We start from the raw sequence: 20,610 nt of genomic DNA, 5'->3' as shown, positions 1-20,610 counted from the left end.
ACTGAGAGGGAGAGAGACTGAGAGGGAGAGAGGGAGAGAGACTCAGAGGGAGAGAGAGACTGAGAGGGAGAGAGACTGAGAGGGAGAGAGGCTGAGAGGGAGAGAGAGACTGAGAGGGAGAGAGACTGAGAGGGAGAGAGACTGAGAGGGAGAGAGACTGAGAGGGAGAGAGACTGAGAGGGAGAGAGAGACTGAGAGGGAGAGAGAGACTGAGAGGGAGAGAGAGACTGAGAGGGAGAGAGACTGAGAGGGAGAGAGACAGAGAGGGAGAGAGACTGAGGAAGAGAGGCTGAGAGGGAGAGAGACTGAGAGGGAGAGAGACAGAGAGGGAGAGAGAGACTGAGAGAGACTGAGAGAGAGGGAGAGAGACTGAGAGAGAGGGAGAGAGACTGAGAGGGAGAGAGAGGCTGAGAGGGAGAGAGACTGAGAGGGAGAGAGACTGAGAGGGAGAGAGACTGAGTGAGACTGAGAGAGATTGAGAGGGAGAGAGAGACTGAGAGGGAGAGAGACTGAAAGGGCGAGAGACTGAGAGGGTGAGAGAGGCTGAGAGGGAGAGAGAGGCTGAGAGGGTGAGAGAGGCTGAGAGGAAGAGAGATTGAGAGGGAGAGAGGCTGAGAGGGAGAGAGAGATTGAGAGGGAGAGAGAGATTGAGAGGGAGAGAGATTGAGAGGGAGAGAGAGACATAGAGGGAGAGAGAGGCTGAGAGGGTGAGGGAGACTGAGAGGGTGAGGGAGACTGAGAGGGAGAGAGAGGCTTGAGAGGAAGAGAGACTGAGAGGGAGAGAGAGACTGAGGGAGAGAGATTGAGAAGGTGAGAGAGGCTGAGAGGGAGAGAGAGGCTGAGAGGGTGAGGGAGACTGAGAGGGAGAGAGAGGCTGAGAGGGAGAGAGAGGCTGAGAGGGAGAGAGACTGAGAGGGAGAGACTGAGAGGGTGAGAGACTGAGAGGGAGACAGAGAGAGAGGGAGAGAGAGAGAGAGGGAGAGACTGAGAGGGAGGGAGAGACTGAGAGGGTGAGAGATTCAGAGGGAGGGAGAGGCTGAGAGGGGGAGAGACTGAGAGGGAGAGAGAGACTGAGAGGGAGAGACTGAGAGTGCGGGAGAGACTGAGAGGGTGAGAGATTGAGAGGGAGAGAGACTGAGAGGGAGAGAGAGGGTGAGAGACTGAGAGGGTGAGAGGCTGAGAGGGAGAGAGAGACTGAGAGGGAGAGAGACACTGAGAGGGAGAGAGATTGAGAGGGTGAGAGAGGCTGAGATGGAGAGAGAGGCTGAGAGGGTGAGGGAGACTGAGAGGGTGAGGGAGACTGAGAGGGAGAGAGGCTGAGAGGAAGAGAGACTGAGAGGGAGAGAGAGACTGAGGGAGAGAGATTGAGAAGGTGAGAGAGGCTGAGAGGGAGAGAGAGGCTGAGAGGGTGAGGGAGACTGAGAGGGAGAGAGAGGCTGAGAGAGAGAGAGGCTGAGAGGGAGAGAGACTGAGGGTGAGAGACTGAGAGGGTGAGAGACTGAGAGGGAGAGAGAGAGAGAGGGAGAGACTGAGAGGGAGGGAGAGACTGAGAGGGTGAGAGATTGAGAGGGCGGGAGAGGCTGAGAGGGGAGAGACTGAGAGGGAGAGAGAGAGAGAGAGGGAGAGACTGAGAGGGAGGGAGAGACTGAGAGGGTGAGAGATTGAGAGGGAGAGAGACTGAGAGGGAGAGAGAGGGTGAGAGACTGAGAGGGTGAGAGACTGAGTGGGAGAGAGAGACTGAGAGGGAGAGAGAGACTGAGAGGGAGCGAGATTGAGAGGGTGAGAGAGGCTGAGATGGAGAGAGAGGCTGAGAGGGTGAGGGAGACTGAGAGGGTGAGGGAGACTGAGAGGGAGAGAGAGGCTGAGAGGGAGAGAGACTGAGAAAGTGAGAGAGACTGAGAGGGAGAGAGGCTGAGAGGGAGAGAGAGACTGAGAGGGAGAGAGGCTGAGAGGGAGAGAGAGGCTGAGAGGGAGAGAGAGGCTGAGAGGGAGAGAGACTGAGAGGGTGAGAGACTGAGGGTGAGAGACTGAGAGGGTGGGAGACTGAGAGGGAGAGAGATTGAGAGGGTGAGAGAGACTGAGAGGGTGAGACTGAGAGGGTGAGGCTGAGAGTGAGAGAGAGACATAGAGGGAGAGAGTGGCTGAGAGGGAGAGAGACTGAGAGGGAGAGAGAGACTGAGAGGGCGAGAGACTGAGAGGGTGAGAGAGGCTGAGAGGGAGAGAGAGGCTGAGAGGGAGAGAGATTGAGAGGGAGAGAGACTGAGAGGGAGAGAGGCTGAGAGGGAGAGAGACTGAGAGGGAGAGAGAGGCTGAGAGGGAGAGAGAGATTGAGAGGGAGAGAGAGATTGAGAGGGAGAGAGATTGAGAGGGAGAGAGACTGAGAGGGAGAGAGAGGCTGAGAGGGAGAGAGAGGCTGAGAGGGTGAGAGAGGCTGAGAGGAAGAGAGATTGAGAGGGAGAGAGACTGAGAGGGAGAGAGAGGCTGAGAGGGAGAGAGAGGCTGAGAGGGTGAGAGAGGCTGAGAGGAAGAGAGATTGAGAGGGAGAGAGACTGAGAGGGAGAGAGGCTGAGAGGGAGAGAGACTGAGAGGGAGAGAGAGGCTGAGAGGGAGAGAGAGATTGAGAGGGAGAGAGAGATTGAGAGGGAGAGAGATTGAGAGGGAGAGAGAGACATAGAGGGAGAGAGAGGCTGAGAGGGTGAGGGAGACTGAGAGGGTGAGGGAGACTGAGAGGGAGAGAGAGGCTGAGAGGAAGAGAGACTGAGAGGGAGAGAGAGACTGAGGGAGAGAGATTGAGAAGGTGAGAGAGGCTGAGAGGGAGAGAGAGGCTGAGAGGGTGAGGGAGACTGAGAGGGAGAGACTGAGAGGGTGAGAGACTGAGAGGGAGACAGAGAGAGAGGGAGAGACTGAGAGGGAGGGAGAGACTGAGAGGGTGAGAGATTCAGAGGGAGGGAGAGGCTGAGAGGGGGAGAGACTGAGAGGGAGAGAGAGACTGAGAGGGAGAGACTGAGAGTGCGGGAGAGACTGAGAGGGTGAGAGATTGAGAGGGAGAGAGACTGAGAGGGAGAGAGAGGGTGAGAGACTGAGAGGGTGAGAGACTGAGAGGGAGAGAGAGACTGAGAGGGAGAGAGAGACTGAGAGGGAGAGAGATTGAGAGGGTGAGAGAGGCTGAGATGGAGAGAGAGGCTGAGAGGGTGAGGGAGACTGAGAGGGTGAGGGAGACTGAGAGGGAGAGAGGCTGAGAGGAAGAGAGACTGAGAGGGAGAGAGAGACTGAGGGAGAGAGATTGAGAAGGTGAGAGAGGCTGAGAGGGAGAGAGAGGCTGAGAGGGTGAGGGAGACTGAGAGGGAGAGAGAGGCTGAGAGAGAGAGAGGCTGAGAGGGAGAGAGACTGAGGGTGAGAGACTGAGAGGGTGAGAGACTGAGAGGGAGAGAGAGAGAGAGGGAGAGACTGAGAGGGAGGGAGAGACTGAGAGGGTGAGAGATTCAGAGGGAGGGAGAGGCTGAGAGGGGGAGAGACTGAGAGGGAGAGAGAGACTGAGAGGGAGAGAGACTGAGAGGGTGAGAGATTGAGAGGGAGGGAGAGGCTGAGAGGGGGAGAGACTGAGAGGGAGAGAGAGAGAGAGAGGGAGAGACTGAGAGGGAGGGAGAGACTGAGAGGGTGAGAGATTGAGAGGGAGAGAGACTGAGAGGGAGAGAGAGGGTGAGAGACTGAGAGGGTGAGAGACTGAGTGGGAGAGAGAGACTGAGAGGGAGAGAGAGACTGAGAGGGAGCGAGATTGAGAGGGTGAGAGAGGCTGAGATGGAGAGAGAGGCTGAGAGGGTGAGGGAGACTGAGAGGGAGAGAGAGGCTGAGAGGGAGAGAGACTGAGAAGGTGAGAGAGACTGAGAGGGAGAGAGGCTGAGAGGAGAGAGAGACTGAGAGGGAGAGAGGCTGAGAGGGAGAGAGAGGCTGAGAGGGAGAGAGAGGCTGAGAGGGAGAGAGACTGAGAGGGTGAGAGACTGAGGGTGAGAGACTGAGAGGGTGGGAGACTGAGAGGGAGAGAGATTGAGAGGGTGAGAGAGACTGAGAGGGTGAGACTGAGAGTGTGAGGCTGAGAGTGAGAGAGAGACATAGAGCGAGAGAGTGGCTGAGAGGGAGAGAGACTGAGAGGGAGAGAGAGACTGAGAGGGCGAGAGACTGAGAGGGTGAGAGAGGCTGAGAGGGAGAGAGAGGCTGAGAGGGTGAGAGAGGCTGAGAGGAAGAGAGATTGAGAGGGAGAGAGACTGAGAGGGAGAGAGGCTGAGAGGGAGAGAGACTGAGAGGGAGAGAGAGGCTGAGAGGGAGAGAGAGATTGAGAGGGAGAGAGAGATTGAGAGGGAGAGAGATTGAGAGGGAGAGAGAGACTGAGAGAGACTGAGAGGGAGAGAGAGACATAGAGGGAGAGAAAGGCTGAGAGGGTGAGGGAGACTGAGAGGGTGAGGGAGTCTGAGAGGGAGAGAGAGGCTGAGAGGAAGAGAGACTGAGAGGGAGAGATAGACTGAGAGGGAGAGAGATTGAGAGGGTGAGAGAGGCTGAGAGGGAGAGAGAGGCTGAGGGTGAGGGAGACTGAGAGGGAGAGAGAGGCTGAGAGGGAGAGAGAGGCTGAGAGGGAGAGAGACTGAGAGGGAGAGACTGAGAGGGTGAGAGACTGAGAGAGAGAGCGGGAGAGACTGAGAGGGAGGGAGTGACTGAGAGGGTGAGAGATTCAGAGGGAGGGAGAGGCTGAGAGGGGGAGAGACTGAGAAGGAGAGAGAGAGACTGAGAGGGAGAGAGACTGAGAGGGTGAGAGATTGAGAGGGAGGGAGAGACTGAGAGGGGGAGAGACTGAGAGGGAGAGAGAGAGAGAGAGGGAGAGACTGAGAGTGAGGAGAGACTGAGAGGGTGAGAGATTGAGAGGGAGAGACTGAGAGGGAGAGAGAGGGTGAGAGACTGAGAGGGTGAGAGACTGAGAGGGAGAGAGAGACTGAGAGGGAGAGAGACTGAGAGGAAGAGAGAGACTGAGAGGGAGAGAGAGACTGAGAGGGAGAGAGACTGAGAGGAAGAGAGAGACTGAGAGGGAGAGAGAGACTGAGAGGGAGAGAGAGACTGAGAGGGAGAGAGACTGAGAGGGTGAGGGAGACTGAGAGGGAGAGAGAGGCTGAGAGGAAGAGAGACTGAGAGGGAGAGAGAGACTGAGGGAGAGAGATTGAGAAGGTGAGAGAGGCTGAGAGAGAGAGAGAGGCTGAGAGGGTGAGAGATTGAGAGGGAGAGAGACTGAGAGGGAGAGAGAGACTGAGAGGGTGAGAGATTGAGAGGGAGAGAGACTGAGAGGGAGAGAGAGGGTGAGAGACTGAGAGGGTGAGAGACTGAGAGGGAGAGAGAGACTGAGAGGGAGAGAGAGACTGAGAGGGAGAGAGATTGAGAGGGAGAGAGACTGAGAGGGAGAGAGACTGAGAGGGAGAGAGAGGGTGAGAGACTGAGAGGGTGAGAGACTGAGAGGGAGAGAGAGACTGAGAGGGAGAGAGAGACTGAGAGGGAGAGAGATTGAGAGGGAGAGAGACTGAGAGAGACTGAGAGGGAGAGAGATTGAGAGGGTGAGAGAGGCTGAGATGGAGAGAGAGGGTGAGAGACTGAGAGGGAGAGAGAGGCTGAGAGGGAGAGAGAGGGTGAGAGACTGAGAGGGTGAGAGACTGAGAGGGAGAGAGAGGGTGAGAGACTGAGAGGGTGAGAGACTGAGAGGGAGAGAGAGGCTGAGAGGGAGAGAGAGACTGAGAGGGAGAGAGACTGAGAGGGAGAGAGACTGAGAGGGAGAGAGACTGAGAGGGAGAGACTGAGAGGGTGAGAGACTGAGAGGGAGACAGAGAGAGAGGGAGAGACTGAGAGGGAGGGAGAGACTGAGAGGGAGAGAGATTCAGAGGGAGGGAGAGGCTGAGAGGGGGAGAGACTGAGAGGGAGAGAGACTGAGAGGGAGAGAGACTGAGAGGGAGAGAGACTGAGAGGGTGAGAGATTGAGAGGGAGAGAGACTGAGAGGGAGAGAGAGGGTGAGAGACTGAGAGGGAGAGAGAGACTGAGAGGGAGAGAGAGACTGAGAGGGAGAGAGATTGAGAGGGTGAGAGAGGCTGAGATGGAGAGAGAGGCTGAGAGGGTGAGGGAGACTGAGAGGGTGAGGGAGACTGAGAGGGCGAGAGAGGCTGAGAGGAAGAGAGACTGAGAGGGAGAGAGAGACTGAGGGAGAGAGATTGAGAAGGTGAGAGAGGCTGAGAGGGAGAGAGAGGCTGAGAGGGTGAGGGAGACTGAGAGGGAGAGAGAGGCTGAGAGAGAGAGAGGCTGAGAGGGAGAGAGACTGAGGGTGAGAGACTGAGAGGGTGAGAGACTGAGAGGGAGAGAGAGAGAGAGGGAGAGACTGAGAGGGAGGGAGAGACTGAGAGGGTGAGAGATTCAGAGGGAGGGAGAGGCTGAGAGGGGGAGAGACTGAGAGGGAGAGAGAGACTGAGAGGGAGAGAGACTGAGAGGGTGAGAGATTGAGAGGGAGGGAGAGGCTGAGAGGGGGAGAGACTGAGGAGAGAGAGAGAGAGAGGGAGAGACTGAGAGGGAGGGAGAGACTGAGAGGGTGAGAGATTGAGAGGGAGAGAGACTGAGAGGGAGAGAGAGGGTGAGAGACTGAGAGGGTGAGAGACTGAGTGGGAGAGAGAGACTGAGAGGGAGAGAGAGGCTGAGATGGAGAGAGAGGCTGAGAGGGTGAGGGAGACTGAGAGGGTGAGGGAGACTGAGAGGGAGAGAGAGGCTGAGAGGGAGAGAGACTGAGAAGGTGAGAGAGACTGAGAGGGAGAGAGGCTGAGAGGGAGAGAGAGACTGAGAGGGTGAGGGAGACTGAGGGGGAGAGAGAGGCTGAGAGGGAGAGAGACTGAGAGGGTGAGAGACTGAGGGTGAGAGACTGAGAGGGTGGGAGACTGAGAGGGAGAGAGATTGAGAGGGTGAGAGAGACTGAGAGGGTGAGACTGAGAGGGTGAGGCTGAGAGTGAGAGAGAGACATAGAGGGAGAGAGTGGCTGAGAGGGAGAGATACTGAGAGGGAGAGAGAGACTGAGAGGGCGAGAGACTGAGAGGGTGAGAGAGGCTGAGAGGGAGAGAGAGGCTGAGAGGGTGAGAGAGGCTGAGAGGAAGAGAGATTGAGAGGGAGAGAGACTGAGAGGGAGAGAGGCTGAGAGGGAGAGAGACTGAGAGGGAGAGAGAGGCTGAGAGGGAGAGAGAGATTGAGAGGGAGAGAGAGATTGAGAGGGAGAGAGATTGAGAGGGAGAGAGAGACTGAGAGAGACTGAGAGGGAGAGAGAGACATAGAGGGAGAGAAAGGCTGAGAGGGTGAGGGAGACTGAGAGGGTGAGGGAGTCTGAGAGGGAGAGAGAGGCTGAGAGGAAGAGAGACTGAGAGGGAGAGATAGACTGAGAGGGAGAGAGATTGAGAGGGTGAGAGAGGCTGAGAGGGAGAGAGAGGCTGAGGGTGAGGGAGACTGAGAGGGAGAGAGAGGCTGAGAGGGAGAGAGAGGCTGAGAGGGAGAGAGACTGAGAGGGAGAGACTGAGAGGGTGAGAGACTGAGAGAGAGAGCGGGAGAGACTGAGAGGGAGGGAGAGACTGAGAGGGTGAGAGATTCAGAGGGAGGGAGAGGCTGAGAGGGGGAGAGACTGAGAGGGAGAGAGAGAGACTGAGAGGGAGAGAGACTGAGAGGGTGAGAGATTGAGAGGGAGGGAGAGACTGAGAGGGGGAGAGACTGAGAGGGAGAGAGAGAGAGAGAGGGAGAGACTGAGAGTGAGGGAGAGACTGAGAGGGTGAGAGATTGAGAGGGAGAGACTGAGAGGGAGAGAGAGGGTGAGAGACTGAGAGGGTGAGAGACTGAGAGGGTGAGGGAGACTGAGAGGGAGAGAGAGGCTGAGAGGAAGAGAGACTGAGAGGGAGAGAGAGACTGAGGGAGAGAGATTGAGAAGGTGAGAGAGGCTGAGAGAGAGAGAGAGGCTGAGAGGGTGAGGGAGACTGAGAGGGAGAGAGAGGCTGAGGGAGAGAGAGGCTGAGAGGGAGAGAGACTGAGAGGGAGAGACTGAGAGGGTGAGAGACTGAGAGGGAGAGAGAGAGAGAGGGAGAGACTGAGAGGGAGGGAGAGACTGAGAGGGTGAGAGATTCAGAGGGAGGGAGAGGCTGAGAGGGGGAGAGACTGAGAGGGAGAGAGAGACTGAGAGGGAGAGACTGAGAGTGAGGGAGAGACTGAGAGGGTGAGAGACTGAGAGGGTGAGAGACTGAGAGGGAGAGAGAGACTGAGAGGGAGAGACTGAGAGGGAGAGAGAGACTGAGAGGGAGAGAGAGGGTGAGAGACTGAGAGGGTGAGAGACTGAGAGGGAGAGAGAGACTGAGAGGGAGAGAGAGACTGAGAGGGAGAGAGATTGAGAGGGTGAGAGAGGCTGAGATGGAGAGAGAGGCTGAGAGGGAGAGAGAGGCTGAGAGGGAGAGAGACTGAGAGGGAGAGACTGAGAGGGTGAGAGACTGAGAGGGAGAGAGAGAGAGAGGGAGAGACTGAGAGGGAGGGAGAGACTGAGAGGGTGAGAGATTCAGAGGGAGGGAGAGGCTGAGAGGGGGAGAGACTGAGAGGGAGAGAGAGACTGAGAGGGAGAGAGACTGAGAGGGTGAGAGATTGAGAGGGAGGGAGAGGCTGAGAGGGGGAGAGACTGAGAGGGAGAGAGAGAGAGAGAGGGAGAGACTGAGAGGGAGGGAGAGACTGAGAGGGTGAGAGATTGAGAGGGAGAGAGACTGAGAGGGAGAGAGACGGTGAGAGACTGAGAGGGTGAGAGACTGAGAGGGAGAGAGAGACTGAGAGGGAGAGAGAGTCTGAGAGGGAGAGAGATTGAGAGGGTGAGAGAGGCTGAGATGGAGAGAGAGGCTGAGAGGGTGAGGGAGACTGAGAGGGTGAGGGAGACTGAGAGGGAGAGAGACTGAGAGGGAGAGACTGAGAGGGAGAGACTGACAGGGAGAGAGGGGGAGAGACTGAGAGGGAGGGAGAGACTGAGAGGGTGAGAGATTGAGAGGGAGGGAGAGACTGAGAGGGAGAGAGAGAGACTGAGAGGGAGAGAGACTGAGAGGGTGAGAGATTGAGAGGGAGTGAGAGGCTGAGAGGGGGAGAGACTGAGAGGAAGAGAGAGAGAGAGAGGGAGAGACTGAGAGGGAGGGAGAGGCTGAGAGGGGAGAGACTGAGAGGAAGAGAGAGATTGAGAGGGAGAGAGACTGAGAGGGTGAGAGACTGAGAGGGTGAGAGACTGAAAGGGATGGAGAGACTGAGAGGGTCACACACAGGAATCGAACAATCACTACCACAGCAAACTGAATTCAAATGGCCCCCTGTCAATTTCATTTCACCCTCACATTTAAATCTCGGCCTAAAACACAGGCTTTATTCCAGAATTATCCCCGTTTCAAGTTAAGGGACTATAATTCGAGATTACTTTACAGTCGATGGATTCATTATTAAAGTGACCCCACTGTTGTTTCATTTCCGGAATTCTGCAGGCAACTTGTGCACGGGGAGATCCCCAAAATGGTGACACTTTCCAAATTGAGTTCCGAGTTTCTGATGGTGGATTTCTCTCTCAGCGGCTATGAGATCTGGCTGAATATCCCGTCAGTGCAGCAGGAAGGGTTCATTAACTCCCTCGTTCGCAACCACTCAAGTTTAAAACTTTAACATTCGAGACCTTCAAACCCACTTTGCAGTCTGTGAGCTATTTCATTGTTTTTTTTAAAGAAGTAGGGACTGTAGATTTATTTATTTATTTTTATAAATTTAGAGTGCCCAATTCATTTTTTCCAATTAAGGGACAATTCCGCGTGGCCAGTCCCCCGAGCCTGCACATCTTTGGGTTGTGGGGGCGAAACCCACGCAAACACTGGGAGAGCTATTTTATTGTCAGAGTTGTGGTCACTGTTGCTGAGTGAACAGCAAGATCCCACAGCGGCAGCTATCTGGACCTAACCGATGGGACACTGTCCTTCCTCCCTCCCCCCCTCACTCCTGCTGGGTGCCCCATTCCCCACTGCACCTAACAACCCCACCCCCACCGCCGTGTCATGTGTGGATTGGAACATCCCTGGAGAAGTCCCTTCAGTTTCTGAAAGAGTTAAACTGCCTCTTAAAATGAAGAAAAACCTTTCTAAAACAAAATCCATTGGCACACAGAAAGATCCCAGAAGGTGCAGTCGGCAGTGTTGAGTGTCGTTTACATTTGCTACCAGGTTGCAGAGAGTGGCTGAAACCGTGAAATCCCCCCCCCCCCCCCCCCCCACCCCCTACCCCCTACCCCCTACCCCACCACAAATACCCGAGACGCTCAGAATTAATATAACCCCTGTTATTTTGGAACAAAATTAGACAGCTTCATATGCCAGATTTGTATTTTACTCTTTGCCGCCCACCAAAGGGTTAATGTGTTTGTGTCGAAGTGCAAGGCCGGGGCAGCAATAAAGAGACAACTCACGTGAGTGCGGCCTGTGGAGTAGGCCTCAGTCCATCCACTTGTCCTCTGGAGAATAGCCTTTGTCCAAAGATTCATGGTCGCATTGCAGTCTTCAAAGTTCAAATTCCTGGGGAAAAGAGGGAGAAAATTAACTAAAACGCAGGAAAATGTTTAAACTTGTAGCACAGCAAGAGGCCAAGATTTCCCCTCTCAGTTACACACACTCTCAGCAACATCCACCTGCAATAATCTCAGTTATAAACCACAGAATAAAAATGATTGAGAGATAGTTCCCGCTTCCCTTGTGTTTCTCTTTCTCTCTCTCTCTCGCTATCTCATTCGGTCTCTCTATCCCTCTCATTCATATTTCTGTCTCCCTCGTTATCCCTCATCACCCTCCCAGCATTTATTTCTATTTATTTCCCGAATCAGGGTAGCCCCAGAAAGATGTGATGAGACTCCCCGTTGCAGTTTGTGGGGTGGTTTTCTTCGATTAAAGGTTTAAAGAGACACTAAAAAGCTGGAGAGAAATGGACAGATAGAGGCAGAAAGCAGGGGAGACAGAGAGAGAGAGAGAGGCAAGAATGGAAAGAAGACAGAAAGGGAGAGAAAGCCTCTCTTTTTCATGACCTCCCTCTCCCTCCATCCTCTCTTTCTTTCTCCTCTCCCTCTCTCTAATCTCCATTACCCCCCAGCCTCACACTCTTTCTGTACTCTCTCTCTCTTTCTCACTCTCATTCTAATAGTTGGGAAGGAGAAAGAAAGAGAGACAGGGTCACACACAGGAATCCAACATTCATAACCACAGCAAACTGAATTCAAATGACCTCCTGCGAATTTAATTTCACCCTCATACTTTACCAGGATGTTGCCTGGAATGGAGAGTAGGTCTTACGAGGAAAGGTTGAGGGTGCTAGGCCTTTTCTCATGAGAACGGAGAAGGATGAGGGGCGACTTGGTAGAGGTTTATAAGATGATCAGGGGAATAGATAAGAGTAGACAGTCAGAGACTTTTCCCCCGGGTGGAACAAACCATTACAAGGGGACATAAATTTAAGGTGAAAGGTGGAAGATATAGGAGGGATGTCAGAGGTAGGTTCTTTACCCAGAGAGTAGTGGGGGCATGGAATGCACTGCCTGTGGAAGTAGTTGAATCGGAAACATTCGGGACCTTCAAGCAGCTATTGGATAGTTACATGGATTACGGTTAAATGATATAGTGTAGATTTATTTGTTCTTAAGGGCAGCACGGTAGCATTGTGGATAGCACAATTGCTTCACAGCTCCAGGGTCCCAGGTTCGATTCCGGCTTGGATCACTGTCTGTGCGGAGTCTGCACATCCTCCCCGTGTGTGCGTGGGTTTCCTCCGGGTGCTCCGGTTTCCTCCCACAGTCCAAAGATGTGCAGGTTAGGTGGATTGGCCATGAAAAATTGCCCTTAGTGTCCAAAATCGCCCTTTGTGTTGGGTGGAGGTGTTGAGTTTGGGTAGGGTGCTCTTTCCAAGAGCCGGTGCAGACTCAAAGGGCTGAATGGCCTCCTTCTGCACTGTAAATTCAATGATAATCTATGATTAATCTAGGACAAAGGTTCGGCACAACATCGTGGGCCGAAGGGCCTGTTCTGTGCTGTATTTTCTTTAAAAAAAACTTGTGTCTCAGCCTAAAACACAGGCTTCATTCCAGAATTATACCCGCTTCAAGTTAAGGGACTTTAATTCCGGGCAATCGAGATTACTTTACAGTCAATGGATTCATTTTAAAAGTGACCCCACTATCGTTAATTTTGTGAATTCTGCAGGCAACCTGTGCACAGGGAGAGCCCAACAAATGATGACCACTTTCAAAATTGAGTTCAGTTTCTGATCTGAGATTTCTCTCGCTCTCTCTACCAGATTTCAGAGATTGGCTGAAACAGTGAAATGCCCCCCCCCCCCCCACCCCTGGGATGCTCAGAATTAATATATCCCCTGTCATTTTGGAACAAAATTTGACAGCTTCATATTCCAGATTTGTATTTTACTCTTTGCCGCCCACCAAAGGGTTAATGTGTTTGTGTCTTAGTGCAAGGCCGGGGAGGCAATAAAGAGACAACTCACGTGAGTGCGGCCTGTGGAGTAGGCCTCAGTCCATCCACTTGTCCTCTGGAGAATAGCCTTTGTCCAAAGATTCCTGCTCACATTGCAGTCTTTCAAAATTCAAATTCCTGGGAAAAAGAGGGAGAAAATTAACTAAACCACTGGAAAAGATTGAAACTATTTAATACAGCGAGAGCCCAGGGTCCCCTTTTCAGTTTTACAACTCCTCAGCAACATCCGAATACAAATAAGTCACAGCTTTCAACCAGAGGTTAAAAAAGATTGAGAGACAATTAATACTCAAAATCTTTTTATTATCACAATTAGGCTTACAGTAATACTGCAATGAAGTTACTGTGAAAATCCCCTTCTCTTGTGTTTCTTGCTGTCTCCCTGTACCTCTTATACATATTTATGTCTCCCTCCCTCACTCTCTTTGATCCCTCCAATATTAAAATTAAACCTCAGTCAGGGTAATAACCCGGGTGAAGCCTGCGGAACAGGCCTCAGCCAGCGCTCCCTCGGGAAGAATTCACACTCCCTCGTCCTCCTCACAGGATTCCCGACCTCCTTCCAGTTTTCCAAATAAAGATGCCTCTGGAGAAAAAAAGGAGATTAAATTGGTGATAAAGACAATAACAGGGACATTTAAAAAAAATATTCAAAACAGCACAACAGGAGTCCAACATTTCTAATCTCGAGCCAATCAGCAACATGCCAACACCCAAAATGCACAGCTCAAAACAGAGAGATTGACACACCCAGCGACACACACACACACACACACACACACTGAAGCAGAGGGGTAATGTTTTCAGTGTCGTGGGTTTTTGGTTTGTGAACTGAAGTCCCTCAGACACAGATATATCCTCAGTGAGCTGTGAGCAGACTCCACCCCTAGTCTCTGCCATGTGTGGAATGTCTGTCTCAGAGGACAGCTCTCTATTGACATGTAAATGAGTGACAAGAGATGCTGATCTCCTTGCTGCTCAGCCCCACACACACAGAATGTGACTTCAGCTAAACCTTGGCCTTCCCCACACCAGTGTTGTTCACTGAGCAGGCCGGAAAAAATTGGATTCAATGTAATTATTAGACAGGGACGTTCTTATTTTTTCTACCCAAGTGCAAAACCTCACATTTATCCATGTTATACTGCATCTGCCATATCTCTCTCTCACTCACTCCCCTCCCAATAGGATTGAATCATAATTTAAAATAGTATTGGGAAATGATTAGAAACAGTTTGGACTGAGATCTCCTCAGTGACCTGTGTGCTGTCCCCACCCCCGACTTTCTGTCAGGAATGTCCCCCTCGGTGTGTTTCCTGTGTCTGCAAAGGTAACACTTGTCCTGTCTATGGTTATGTTAATTCATCAGACAGCCACAGATTCACAATGTCCTGTCCTTATTTCTGTCTTTGTTTGATATTTGTTCCCTCTGAATTTCTGACCTGTTGGGAATGACCATTCGTCTGTCGCCTTAGGAAGGCTTTCCATAGAATGAGTAAAAACCAGCAAGAAATCACAGAATGTGAGTTAAACACAACTTCATTTCTGCTTCCATTTAGAGAGAAGATTCCTGGCCAGACAAACAAAGCTCATTGCAAAGTTTCACTTCATATTTTACTTGTTGTTCACGGACAGATTTTTCACTGAAATCTTCTGATGTCAATTCCTGAGATTAGAATTTATAAAGAAACAATTTGGATTGAATGAAAACGGTCAGTTTGATAACCCTAATGTCCTGACTGCCTCACGTCCTGGCACCCTCACACCATCACACCCTCATGTCCCCTAACCCTCACATCCTGACCCACTCCCGTCCCCGAAACCTCAGATCCTGACCCGCTGTGTACCTCTTTCTCTGTGTGTGTCCCTCACTCTCTCCGTGTGCCCACCTCTCTCTGTTCCTCTCTCCCTCTGTGTCCCTGTTGCTCTCAAAGTGTCTTCTCACTCTATCCCTCTCTTTCACTGTCTACATCTTTCTCTCTGTGTCACTCTCTCTGTCGCCCTCTCCCAAAAAGTGCCCCCCTCTCTCTGTCCCCCTCTCTCCCTGTCCCTCCATCTTTGTCCCACTCTCGCTCACTGTGTACATCTCTCTCACTTTCTATCACTCTATCTCTCTCTCTCCTTCTCTCGCTGTGTCTCTCGCTCTCGCTGTGTCCCTCGCTCTTGCTGTGTCGTCGCTCTCGCTGTGTCCCTCGCTCTCGCTGTGTCCCTCGGTCTCGCTGTGTCCCTCGCTCTAGCTGTGTCCCTCGCTCTCTGTGTACCCCTCACTCTCTGTGTACCCCTCACTCTCTGTGCGTCCCTCGCTCTCTGTGCGTCCCTCGATCTCTGTGTGTCCCTCGCTCTCTGTGTGTCCCTCGCTCGCTGTGTGTCCCTCGCTCTCGGTGTGTCCCTCGCTCTCTGTGTGTCCCTCGCTCTCTGTGTGTCCCTCGCTCTCTGTGTGTCCCTCGATCTCTGTTTGTCCCTCGCTCTCTGTTTGGGCCTCGCACTCTGTTTGTCCCTCGCTCTCTGTGCGTCCCTCGCTCTCTGTGCGTCCCTCGCTCTCTGTGAGTCCCTCGCTCTCTCTGCGTCCCTCGCTCTCTGTGTGTCCCTCGTTCTGTGCGTCCCTCGTTCTCTGTGCGTCCCTCGCTCTCTGTGCGTCCCTCGCTCTCTGTGCGTCCCTCGCTCTCTGTGTGTCCCTCGCTCTCTGTGTGTCCCACGCTCTCTGTGTGTCCCTCGCTCTCTGTGTGTCCCTCGCTCACTGTGTGTCCCACGCTCTCTGTGTGTCCTACACTCTCTGTGTGTCCCTCGCTTGGTGCGTGTCCCTCGCTCTCTGTGCACCCTCACTCTCTGTGTGTCGCTCGCTCTCTGTGTGTCCCTCGCTCTCTGTGTGTGTCCCTCGCTCTCTGTGTGTCCCTCGCTCTCTGTGTGTCCCTCGGTGTCTGTGTGTCCCTCGCTCTCTGTGTGTCCCACGCTCTCTGTGTGTCCCTCGCTCTCTGTGTGTGTCCCTTGCTCTGTGTGTGTCCCTCGCTCTGTGTGTGTGTCCCTCGCTCAGTGTGTCCCTCGCTCTCTATGTGTGTCCCTCCCTCTCTGTGTGTCCCTCGCTCTCTGTGTTTACCTCGCTCTCTGTGTTTCCCTCGCTCTCTGTGTGTCCCTCGCTCTCTGTGTGTCCCTCGCTCTCTGTGCGCCCCTCGCTCTCAGTGTGTCCCTCGCTCTCTGTGTGTGTCGCTCGCTCTCTGTGTGTCCCTCGCTCTCTGTGTGTGTCCCTCGATCTCTGTGTGTCCCAGCTCTCTGTGTGTCCCTCGCTCTCTGTGAGTCCCTCGCTCTCTGTGTGTCCCTCGCTCTCTGTGTGTCCCTCGCTCTCTGTGTGTCCCTCGCTCTCTGGGTGTCCCTCGCTCTCTGTGTGTGTTCCTCGCTCTCTGTGTGTCCCTCGCTCACTTTGTCCCTCGGTCCGTGTGTGTGTCCCTCGCGCTGTGTGTCCCTCGCTCTGTGTGTCCCTCGCTCTCTGTGTCCCTCGCTCTCTGTGTCCCTTGGTCTCTGTGTGTCCCTCGCTCTATGTGTGTCCCTTGCTCTCTATGTGTCCCTTGCTCTCTGTGTTTCCCTCGCTCTCTGTGTGTCCCTCGCTCTCTGTGTGCCCCTCCCTCTGTGTGTCCCTCGCTCTCTGTGTGTCCCTCACTCTCTATGTGTGTCCCTCGCTCTGAGTGTGTCCCTCGTTCTCTGTGTCTCACTCAGTCTCTGTGTGTCCCTCGCTCTCTGTGTGTTCCTCGCTCTGTGTGTCACTCGCTCTCTGTGTGTCACTCGCTCTCTGTGCATCCCTCGCTCTCTGTGTGTCACTCGCTCTCTGTGTGTACCTCACTCTCTCTGTGCCTCGCTCTCTGTGTGTCCCTCGCTCTCTGTGAGTCCCTCGCTCTCTGTGTGCCCCTCGCTCTCTGTGTGTCCCTCGCTCTCTGTGTGTGTCCCTCGCTCTGAGTGTGTCCCTCGCTCTCTGTGTGTGTCCCTCGCTCTGTGTGTGTCCCTCGCTCTCTATGTGTGTCCCCAGCTCTCTGTGTGTCCCTCGCTCTCTGTGTTTCCCTCGCTCTCTGTGTGTCACTCGCTCTCTGTGCGTCCCTCGCTCTCTGTGTGTCCCTCGCTCTCTGTGCGTCCCTCGCTCTCTGTGCGTCCCTCGCTTTCTGTGTGTCCCTCGCTCTCTGTTTGTCCCTCGCTCTCTGTGCGTCCCTCGCTCTCTGTGCGCCACTCGCTCACTCTGCGTCCCTCGCTCTCTGTGCGTCCCTCGCTCTCTGTGCGTCCCTCGCTCTCATGCGTCCCTCGCTCTGTGTGTCCCTCGCTCTCTGTGTGTCCCACGCTCTCTGTGTGTCCCTCGCTCTCTGTGTGTCCCTCGCTCTCTGTGCACCCCTCACTCTCTGTGTCGCTCGCTCTCTGTGCGTCCCTCGCTCTCTGAGTGTCCCTCGCTCTCTGTGTGATCCTCGCTTTCTGTGTGTCCCTTCGCTCTCTGTGTGTGTCCCTCGCACAGTTTGTGTCCCTCGCACTGAGTGTGTCCCTCGCTCTCTGTGTGTCCCTCGAGCTCTGTGTGTCCCTCGCTCTCTGTGTTTGTCCCTCGCTCTGTGTGTGTCCCTCGCACTGTGTGTGTCCCTCGCTCTCTGTGCGTCCCTCGCTCTCTGTGCGTCCCTCGCTCTCTGTGCGCCACTCGCTCACTCTGCGTCCCTCGCTCTCTGTGCGTCCCTCGCTCTCTGGGTGTCCCTCGCTCTCTGTGCGTCCCTCGCTCTGTGTGTGTCCCTCGCTCTCTATGTGTGTCCCTCGCTCTCTGTGTGTCCTTCGCTCTCTGTGTTTCCCTCGCTCTCTGTGTGTCCCTCGCTCACTGTGCGTCCCTCGCTCTGTGTGTGTCCCTCGCTCTCTATGTGTGTCCCTCGCTCTCTGTGTGTCCCTCGCTCTCTATGTTTCCCTCGCTCTCTGTGTGTCCCTCGCTCTCTGTGTGTCCCTCGCTCTCTGTGTGTCCCTCGCTCTCTTTGTGCGTCCCTCGCTCTCTGTGTGCGTCCCTCGCTCTCTGTGGGTGTCCCTCGCTCTCTGTGTGTGTCCCTCGCTCTCTGTGTGTGTCCCTCGCTCTCTGTGTGTGTTCCTCGCTCTCTGTGTGTGTTCCTCGCTCTCTGTGTGTCCGTCGCTCTCTGTGTGTGTCCCTCGCTCTCTGTGTCCCTCGCTCTCTGTGTCTCACTCAGTCTCTGAGTGTCCCTCGCTCTCTGTGTGTTCCTCGCTCTGTGTGTCACTCGCTCTCTGTGCGTCCCTCGCTCTCTGTGTGTCACTCGCTCTCTGTGCGTCCCTCGCTCTCTGTGTGTCACTCGCTCTCTGTGTGTACCTCACTCTCTCTGTGCCTCGCTCTCTGAGTGTCCCTCGCTCTCTGTGAGTCCCTCGCTCTCTGTGTGCCCCTCGCTCTCTATGTGTCCCTCGCTCTCTGTGTGTGTCCCTTGCTCTGTGTGTGTCCCTCGCTCTCTGTGTGTGTCCCTCGCTCTGTGTGTGTCCCTCGCTCTCTATGTGTGTCCCTAGCTCTCTGTGTGTCCCTCGCTCTCTGTGTTTCCCTCGCCCTCTGTGTGTCCCTCGCCCTCAGTGTGTCCCTCGCTCTCTGTGTGTGTCCCTCGCTCTCTGTGTGTGTCCCTCGCTCCCTGTGTGTCCCTCGCTCTCTGTGTGTGTCCCTCGCTCTCTGTGTGTCCCTCGCTCTCTGTGTGTCCCAGCTCTCAGTGTGTCCCTCGCTCTCTGTGTGTCCCTCGCTCTGTGTGTGTCCCTCGCTCTGTGTGTGTCCCTCGCTCTCTGTGTGTCCCTCGCACTCTGCGTGTGTCCCTCGCTCTCTGTGTGTCCCTCGCTCACTTTGTCCCTCAGTCTGTGTGTGTGTCCCTCGCTCTGTGTGTCCCTCGCTCTGTGTGTCCCTCGCTCTCTGTGTCCCTCGCTCTCTGTGTGTCCCTAGCTCTGTGTGTGTCCCTCGCTCTCTGTGTGTCCCTCACTCTCTGTGTGTCCCTCGCTCTCTGTGTGTCCCTCGCTCTCTGTGTGTGTTCCTCGCTCTCTGTGTGTGTTCCTCGCTCTCTGTGTGTCCCTCGCTCTCTGTGTGTCCTTCGCTCTCTGTGTGTCTCTCGTTCTCTGTGTGTCCCTCGCTCTCTGTGTGAGTCCCTCGCTCTCTGTGTGTCACTCGCTCTCTGTGTGTGTCCCTCGCTCTCTGTGTGTCCCTCGCTCTCTGTGTGTCCCTCGCTCTCTGTGCGTCCCTCGCTCTCTGTGCGTCCCTCGCTCTCTGTGTGTCCCTCGCTCTCTGTGTGTCCCTTGCTTTCAGTGTGTCCCTCGCTCTCTGTTTGTCCCTCGCACTCTGTGCGTCCCTCGCTCTCTGTGCGTCCCTCGCTCTCTGTGCACCACTCGCTCACTCTGCGTCCCTCGCTCTCTGTGCGTCCCTCGCTCTCTGTGTGTGTCCCTTGCTCTCTGTGTGTCCCTCGCTCTCTGTGTGTGTCCCTCGCTTTGTGTGTGTCCCTCGGTCTGTGTGTGTGTCCCTCGCTCTGTGTGTCCCTCGCTCTGTGTGTCCCTCGCTCTCTGTGCACCACTCGCTCACTCTGAGTCCCTCGCTCTCTGTGTGTCCCTCGCTCTCTGTGTGTCCCTCGCTCTCTGTGTGTCTCTCGTTCTCTGTGTGTGTCCCTCGCTCTCTGTGTGTCCCTTGCTCTCTGTGTGTGTCTCTCGCTCTCTGTGTGTGTCCCTCGCTCTCTGTGTGTCCCTCGCTCTCTGTGTGTGTCCCTGGCTCTCTGTGTGTCACTCGCTCTCTGTGTGTGTCCCTCGCTCTCTGTGTGTCCCTCGCTCTCTGTGTGTCCCTCGCTCTCTGTGCGTCCCTCGCTCTCTGTGCGTCCCTCGATCTCTGTGTGTCCCTCGCTCTCTGTGTGTCCCTCGCTTTCAGTGTGTCCCTCGCTCTCTGTTTGTCACTCGCACTCTGTGCGTCCCTCGCTCTCTGTGCGTCCCTCGCTCTCTGTGCACCACTCGCTCACTCTGCGTCCCTCGCTCTCTGTGCGTCCCTCGCTCTCTGTGTGTGTCCCTTGCTCTCTGTGTGTCCCTCGCTCTCTGTGTGTGTCCCTCGCTCTGTGTGTGTCCCTCGGTCTGTGTGTGTGTCCCTCGCTCTGTGTGTCCCTCGCTTGTGTGTCCCGCGCTCTCTGTGTCCCTTGGTCTCTGTGTGTCCCTCGCTCTATGTGTGTCCCTTGCTCTCTTTGTGTCCCATGCTCTCTGTGTTTCCCTCGCTCTCTGTGTGTCCCTCGCTCTCTGTGTGTCCCTCCCTCTGTGTGTCCCTCGCTCTCTGTGTGTCCCTCGCTCTCTGTGTGTCCCTCGCTCTCTGTGTGTCCCTAGCTCTCTGTGTGTGTCCCTCGCTCTCTGTGTGTCCCTCGCTCTGTGTGTGTCTCTCGCTCTCTGTGTGTCCCTCGCTCTCTGTGTGTCCCTCGCTCTCTGTGTGTCCCTCGCTCTCTGTGCGTCCCTCGCTCTCTGTGTGTCCCTCTATCTCTGTTTGTCCCTCGCACTCTTTGCGTCCCTCGCTCTCTGTGCGCCACTCGCTCACTCTGCGTCCCTCGCTCTCTGTGCGTCCCTCGCTCTGTGTGTCCCTCGCTCTCTGTGTGTCCCACGCTCTCTGTGTGTCCCTCGCTCTCTGTGTGTCCCTCGCTCTCTGTGCACCCCTCACTCTCTGTGTCGCTCGCTCTCTGTGCGTCCCTCGCTCTCTGTGTGTCCCTCGCTCTCTGTGTGATCCTCGCTTTCTGTGTGTCCCTTCGCTCTCTGTGTGTGTCCCTCGCACAGATTGTGTCCCTCGCACTGTGTGTCCCTCGCTCTCTGTGTGTCCCTCGAGCTCTGTGTGTCCCTCGCTCTCTGTGTTTGTCCCTCGCTCAGTGTGTGTCCCTCGCACTGTGTGTATCCCTCGCTCTCTGTGTGTCCCTCGCTCTCTGTGCGTCCCTCGCTCTCTGTGCGCCACTCGCTCACTCTGCGTCCCTCGCTCTCTGTGCGTCCCTCGCTCTCTGGGTGTCCCTCGCACTCTGTGCGTCCCTCGCTCTGTGTGTGTCCCTCGCTCTC

At 54.9% G+C, this 20,610-nt stretch overlaps 1 long non-coding RNA gene across 1 annotated transcript; it reads right to left on the bottom strand.

Moving 5' to 3' along the window:
• Window positions 1-10,490: 10,490 nt before the first annotated feature.
• On the bottom strand, window positions 10,491-13,462 carry LOC140407471 (uncharacterized). Its single transcript, XR_011939670.1, has 4 exons — window positions 13,324-13,462; window positions 13,026-13,159; window positions 12,584-12,690; window positions 10,491-10,614 (listed from the first exon to the last, which is right to left on the bottom strand). It is a non-coding gene; the product is annotated as an uncharacterized lncRNA (long non-coding RNA).
• Window positions 13,463-20,610: the final 7,148 nt, after the last annotated feature.

This window comes from Scyliorhinus torazame, unplaced genomic scaffold (genome assembly GCF_047496885.1).
Source record: "Scyliorhinus torazame isolate Kashiwa2021f unplaced genomic scaffold, sScyTor2.1 scaffold_1553, whole genome shotgun sequence".
In the NCBI taxonomy this organism is placed as follows: domain Eukaryota; kingdom Metazoa; phylum Chordata; class Chondrichthyes; order Carcharhiniformes; family Scyliorhinidae; genus Scyliorhinus; species Scyliorhinus torazame.
The sequence above is the reverse complement of the archived record's forward strand: the minus strand, read 5'-3'. Positions and strand labels throughout refer to the sequence as shown.